Raw genomic sequence first — 5,446 nt, 5'->3', positions numbered from 1 at the left:
GCCGGAAAGCAATTAGAGTGAGGATGTGAACATTATCATCAGAAAACAATTTTAGGGGAAAATCTTTTTGAACACCACGTCCTCCCAAAACGCATCAGTCCCACAGAGGACTGCAGAGTGTTCTGCTTGTGCCATCTAGTGGTCACAAAGGAGCTTGTATGATAAAGTTCTCCACTGTTTCTTGTGTTCTTCTGATCACATCAGGAAGAGACCATTTCAATATCTATATTAACACCATGATGACAGTAATGTAGTTAAATGACCGAATCATCCACATTTCAATTTTCAGAGAGGCATGGTTTGGGTATAATAAAGTGCAACACCGAACATCTCACCTGAGTATTCCCTAGTTTGATTATATCATACGACCAAAATTATATTGACACTTTTCTGTGAGACATTTTCAGCAACCTGCTTTTTTTTTGTAAGCGAACAGCTTTTATGACCGCCCTTAAAACCTTTTACTAGATTTTGGAGCTTGGCTGCAGAGAGGAAAACACTTCTAATAAAAGTTGAATACAGGAGTTGGTCTTTAAGGTTTTTATTTGACGTTTTAATGGATAAACAACACACATACAGTTATTCCCCGCCCACACTTGCCTACAAGATACCATTAATTTATAGAAGCCAGAATTCGAGCATTTTAGAGCTTTACTTATTTTCAAAGGTAAAAACTAAATGCAGTTTTTGCCTCATGTGCCTGAAATGTGTCAATGATAAATGAATTAGTAAAAATCAAGACTGATAATAGTTTACAATATATCTATTTTACCTTATTAATATGCAAATGTATGTGTAGAAAGGCACCATAATCGATTCAGAGTATCTTCTACATTTCATGCAATATGGTATAAAAAGTTTCTATTTCATTTTATTTTCATGATAAAAAGAAAATTGAGCACACTCATTATGTGTCTATATAAAAGTGTTTTTCTAGGTGACTTGTAGGAGTGTTCTGAAGTGGCGAGCCTGGCCAAGTGTTCCAGAGTTGTGGAGCCTTGACAGCGACGGCTCTATTACCTCCGGTCAGCAGCCTTGATCCAGAAAGAGCCAGGAGATCCTTGGCTGAGGAACTCGGACCATGACTGGGCTCCGAGCGGGTGACGGGTTCAGGAACATAATTTAGAGCAAGACATGGTTCAGCCTTGAATGTTATTAGAATTTTTTTTTTTTTTAAAGCAGTTCTGAAATGAACATGTAGCCACTGAAGACCAAGAGGCCAAGACAGGGGTGAGGTGACCATGTTTCCTTGAATTCATTCAAATGTTCCCTGGTGCATTTTGAACCAGCTGCAGATGGGAAACAGAAAAAAGTGAACCCTCAATAGGCAGCAGCTTGTGGGAAATCAGTGATCGCACATTAATATAGAGACAAATGAGGTCACATGTGGTCCAAGTATAACGATACATTCTAGTTCTGTGTCCCGACTCCCCAGCATCATGCACACATGTACCATGGTGGCACGACATAACAACTGAAAACCAGCTGGAACCACTTTCGCAACCAAAACACTCCTTCACACCCTCTCTATCTCCAACATTAGTGTTCATGTGCGCCCCATATATAAGTTTGAGTGATTTACTGAACAGGTTTTACTCTTTTATACATTGCATATTTTGACACATCTTCAGACCCAAGTTTTAAAATAATAGCCCAGCACCCACTGACTGCTACAGATCACTGGTTATCTGCTTATTCAATTTATATTAATATTGAAAGTATCTTATGTCCAGCTCTCACCAAATCTGGCACCGCACTTCCTCTAGCCATTTGCAATACACATGCTAGGTGTGAAGCTAATAAGATTACGAGTTATATTCATTTGTGAAATATGCATTCCGCATACAGACAGTCGGTAATGTGTGGAATCAGTAGGTAGGTGTGTACAGCTCCATCATACAGCATAGTCTATGTACAGATTTGGTCCAGTTGATGACAGACAAACATAACCTATTGTTGTATATGGAAAGGTAGTTGTTTCCAAAGTAAATTTCTAAAACATATACAGTATATAGCAATTCAAAAAATATATGTATATAATCACTACATCTGTCAGCAGCTGTTTGTGTTTTTGTAGCTAATGCAGACAGAAACGGTGGAGCTGGACTGTCTCTCGCCTGCAGCACACTCATCCTGTCATTGCCAGCACCTGTCATCAGCAGCTCCAGCTCACAGTGTAAATCTTAGACAATAATTTTCAGATAATTACATTTTAAATCACCAAAGAGAAGTACAGAGCATGACCCTGTTTGTGGACAATAAATCACTTGAACTCTTCCCACATCTTCTTTAATTTATTCGGTTATGGGTTATTTACTCCTCTTTTGTGAAATCAAACTCATGCTTCATTTAACACTTGAGTGTGAAGTTCAATCCCTGAAATCTGAAGGTCATCCCATTCATCTCCAGCATGAGACCTATTATATAAATATATATCTTCAGCTGGAGCCCTAAACCCCGAAATTGCATCCACTCTGGCTCATTCAGCGGTGCTGCTGATGCTTTGCCAAACACCATATATACCCGTAATTGAATTTGGATTCAATTATAGCTCAATATATCATCATCATTATAGACGCCTCCAAGGCCTAAATGGGTTCAAAGGCTCGTATCAGACAAGGTTCATGTTCATCTTTTTTTTCTCCTTATTTTTCTACTCTCTGTGCCTCAAAACACACTTTCAGTCGGTCTCTTGGATATTCAATTTAATGACATAAACTGTGTCATCTCCATATTGTGCCCTCAGTTAATTAGGTTTACAGAGGAAAAAGGATCTTCTTAAAAGCCTCATTTTCAGCAAACAAAGAGAATCCCAACCGTATTTAAACTATTAGAAAATATCATTAATCATTTAGTTAAGGAACTCAAGGATAATTACGAATCCCTGCATGGTTTCACTGGGCTTTAACTGTGTGTCCTCACCCAACTTGTCCTTGAGTAAGTTTACACTTTGAGTCATTCATTTGAACTTCTTTGAGTAACATTATAGGCAGTGAGAGTGCAGATCCCTCTCAGAACTTGTATCATCCCAGACCTGAAATCCATATCGATCCTTTCATTGTAATGTTAGAGAGAAACTCTCATTCCTAATGTTTTTTTTAACTATTTTGTGAAAAAGAGAGTTTTGGGTTTGCCATGGAAACACATCAAATTAGCAACAGTAATGAAACCTGTGATATTGTTTTTGAAAGTAATATCATATATTGATCAATTAAATTTGTTATTTTGTTTTTCGAGCACCAACTTAAAGCATCTTGAGGTAAGTGATTGCTTGGACTTTGTGGAATAATTGGAGTAAAAGCAGATTGAATCTGTATCATCGTTTTGTTATGATAGTTTGTGATAGCCTCCAAAAACAAAATGCACATCTGCTTTCTGTCAAAACATATGTGAAGCTGTGTCTATTTGGAAGGTATAAAAGTGGTCGCCACTGAATCGCAGCGTATTTAGTTTGTTCATAATGAATGTCAGCGGCTGTGTGTGGAGCCTCAGCACACCTTCACACTAACATGGTGTTACGTCCAGTCCTGCGTACTAGTTAAGTTGGCCTGATATTTATCGTTTATTCTTCTGTTCTGTGTTGTGATTGTTTACTCATCTCTCCTCTCGTTTCAGACTCCTCACTCCCTGCCTTGTGTGTGCTCCACCTTGTTGATTGTCTGCTCCTCCCCGATTGTTTGCACCTGTTCCTCATCACCTAGTGTATTTAGTCTGTGTGTTCCTGTGTCGCGTTGCCAGTTCGTCTTTGTTTCCCCGTGTCTCAAGCGTCCCAGCGATTTCTATGATAATTAAGTTTCTAGTGATTCCGACCCCGGCCTGTGTTATCGACTCCGCTTTTGCTTCTTCCCTGTCGGTACCTCTGCCTGTTCAACAATTGTCTACCCGTGTACCGAACCTGGACTGGATCTTCACCGAACCCTGCTACTGCCTGACACTCATTGGAATTGTGTGTTTGTTATTGGACTGCCTCACCTGTGTACCGAACCTGGACTGGATCTCCTTCGACTTCTGCTGCTGCCCGACACTTATTGGAATATTGTGTTTGTTACTGGACTGCCACTCCGTGTACCGAAACCATTCAGTAAAAGTTATTCTTTATCATCTCTGTCTCCGAGTCGAGCATTTGAGTCCAACACATCTCAGTACATTACACATGGTTCCATTTTCTCAGCGGGGCACCTCCACTAATTACAGTGATTGTTACCCAGTTTAATTGGCTCTGCCAGCAGCTGTCTCAGGAGTCGCAGGATGCTCACTGAGTTAATTGCATATGAGAGAGAGGGTGAGCTGATGACGAACCCTTACAAAACCCATGAAAAAGCTGCACTACAGTTACAGATTAATGGGCTTCATATCTTTTTTCAATTACAGAATTACATGAGCCTTTTAATGAAGGATCAGTGCAGACTCCAAAAAGGTTTTTAGCACTGGAAAGTCGTGAAGTTAGCTCGTTATTAGACTCCTCAGGGAGCAGCTTTCAATCATTTAGAAACTGTAAAAGTGACCCGCAGTGAAAAGGCTGCTTGACAAAGACTCTGAAGCTGCTGCATCATCTGTTATTCAAAGTTCCATGAAGATTGCAGAACGCTGAACTGGAAATTCAGCTATACTATGACATTTTTACAATGTATTTGATGCCTTATATACTATGGCATTTTTATCATGTTTTTAATACTTAAATGTACATTTTTATATATTTGATTCCTTACTGTACTATTAGATTTTATCAGGTTTTTAATGCTGGTTTGCCTGGTTATTCAAATTTCCAGGAACATGTTCTTTAATTAACAAAAGCAAAATTTTGAAACGCTACATTAGGCTTAGGTACTTTATGTCCTACAGGTTCATTTAGAATTAATGCACTATACTGCATCTATAAACTCACCATATATTATTGAGTGTAAAATCTCAAACTGTTGAATAAATGAAATGGAGTAAAAGTATTAATGGTGCATACTGAAAAACACTCCAGTAAAATTACCTCAAAATTGTACTAAAGTACAGTACAAAAAATAATCCTTCCACCACTGGCTTTAATTATGAGTGATTTGTATGATGCATTGCTTTACATTAAAGTGACCTGAGTGAAGAAATTAAATAGTTTCAGCCTCTACCTCTCAGGTTCAACTGTGGTTCATTATGAATTCTTTGCCCGAGCTTAGACTTGCTTTCAACTGATCTATCACTGTGACAATAATCTGTCCCCAGAGCAGACCACATGAAACACAACGCTGATGGAATAGAGATGTGATGTCTGCCTGTGGACCAAAGCCAAGGACTTCTGACAATGTTATACATGCACTTAAATGAACTGCAGTGGAGCAACAACAGATGAGAGGTAAACACACACATTAAACATTTTGACATCAATCTGCAGCAAAAGAAAATCGAGCTTTGGGGAAAAACATTTTTTCCCCGGGAAACTGTATTAAAGGAATGCCAAAGG

The sequence above is a fragment of the Hippoglossus stenolepis genome, chromosome 16 (genome assembly GCF_022539355.2).
Source record: "Hippoglossus stenolepis isolate QCI-W04-F060 chromosome 16, HSTE1.2, whole genome shotgun sequence".
In the NCBI taxonomy this organism is placed as follows: Eukaryota; Metazoa; Chordata; class Actinopteri; order Pleuronectiformes; family Pleuronectidae; genus Hippoglossus; species Hippoglossus stenolepis.
The sequence above is the reverse complement of the archived record's forward strand: the minus strand, read 5'-3'. Positions refer to the sequence as shown.